This window comes from Trachypithecus francoisi, unplaced genomic scaffold, assembly GCF_009764315.1.
Source record: "Trachypithecus francoisi isolate TF-2019V2 unplaced genomic scaffold, Tfra_2.0 Lachesis_group21, whole genome shotgun sequence".
Taxonomy (NCBI): domain Eukaryota; kingdom Metazoa; phylum Chordata; class Mammalia; order Primates; family Cercopithecidae; genus Trachypithecus; species Trachypithecus francoisi.
Window position 1 is genome coordinate 59,981,761 of NW_022681467.1, and position 1,985 is coordinate 59,983,745.

The following is a 1,985-nucleotide window of genomic DNA, read 5'->3' on the forward strand; positions in this document are numbered from 1 at the left end:
TGCTGAAACCTGGAGGGGGTGGGGGAGGTTGGGTGAGTGGGGGCAAGGCCCCTGGGGGAAAGAGGGCCCTTGGGGCCAGGTCCTAAAGCCAGAGGTTCTGGAGGTGACAGGGGAGCAGAGGCCTGAGCAGGTTGGGGAAGAGGCCATTGTGGGGAAGCTGGGGGTCACGGTGGCGTGTAGGTCTGGCTGCCTGTGGGCAGCCCCTACCCTGACCAAGGCCTTTGGCAGCCAGGGTTTACAGGGCTGCTGGGGCTGGGGCACTGAGGCCTCCCTCTCATCTCTGGACCTCATCTGCTAAAGCTGTGCCTGCCCTACCCACGTGCCTCCTACCGCCCCAGGCGCGTGTAGGTGGCAGGCTCAGGGAGCCTGGTGCAAAGCTCCCATCGTGACTGAAGCACGCAGACAGGAAGGAGGGCGACTGTTCCCTAGGGCCCAGGCCTGTCTCCTCTTGGGGCTGGGAGGGTTGCTTAAATCAATTACCAAAGCGGCTGCAGCCTCCTGCTCACTCACAAAGGCCCCAATCCAAGCACAGGAGGGCGGGTCCCCAGGACAGTCTTCCCCAGTGGTGACTGCTGCCTGTTCTCCTTGCCTTGGCCAGTCCCAGGCCCTAATAACCAGGAATAGGCCCTGGAATGGGCCCGCCCTGAGCTCAGAAGCTTCCAGGTGCTCTCTGGAGGCTCAACCCAGAGGGCTTCACTGAGGAGGTGTCACTGTGCCTGGCCTCAGGGGCGTGTCCCTGGGTGATCTCAGTGTGGCTGGAGATGTAGGAGAGGGCTGGAGGGGGTCTCACCCTGTCCTCAGGGCTGGCAGCAGCTGTGGCCACTCAGAGATCGTGGGCAGGGTGGGCAGGCAGGTGCAGGCGCCTTTGAGTCTCTGGGGGAGGGGGTTACTCAGGCATGTCGGTACATGTGGACGCACATCTGGGTGGGCGGGAGTGTGTGTATGTCCTATGACACCCTTCACTTGTGCCTGCAGCAGCAGAGCACCCTGGGCCCCCAAAGAGGGCCCAGAAATGTCCAAGACCTGACGCGGAATGATCATATGTCTGGCCTTCTCGTCAGGCCATGAATTCTTGCTGAAGGATCCTCAGATGGGAAGGGCTGATGCAGGCCCAAATCTGAGGCTTTTGACTCTCCTGTTGGCTCCTGGCCTGGAGACGACCCTGCAGGCCGGCAGTCTGTGTCCCTCCACAGGGGACCATGCCCACGTGGCTGGTTTCTGGGCCTGGGGAGTATGGGCTGCAGCTCTGGGGTGCTCCAGGGACTAGCTTTGTTGACCTTGGACCAGACTGTCAATTGTGGGCAGATGAGGAGGCGTGGGAAGGTTGGAGGAGAAGGGCTGGGTGAGGCAGCCCCCGCCAACCCCTTCTGGAAAATTTCACCTTGGGGACTTCCAGACAGGGGAGAACAGATCCAGGCTGGCAGCTGGTAGGGTCGGAATGATGGGCCCCATTGGAGGTGAGGGAGCTTCTGGCCTTGCCCATTCTGTTCCCCTTCTAACCTGCCTGGCACCAACCCTGACCTCAAAGGATGGATAGTGGCCTGAGCCTGTGGCAGAAGCTTCAGCTCCCCCTAAGGACTGGCTGCTCCTAGTGCTGTGACCTCAGTACACACATACACACACACACACACACAAACACACATACACACACAAACACACACACACACAAACACATACACACACACACAAACACATACACACACACATACACACACACACAAACACATACACACATACACACACACATACACACACACACACACATACACACACACATACACACAACACACACACACATACACACACACACATACACACACACACATACACACACACATACACACACACACACATACACACACACACAAACACATACACACACACAGACACACACACACAGACACACACACACATACACACACACAGACACACACACACATACACACACACATACACACACACATACACACACATACACACACATA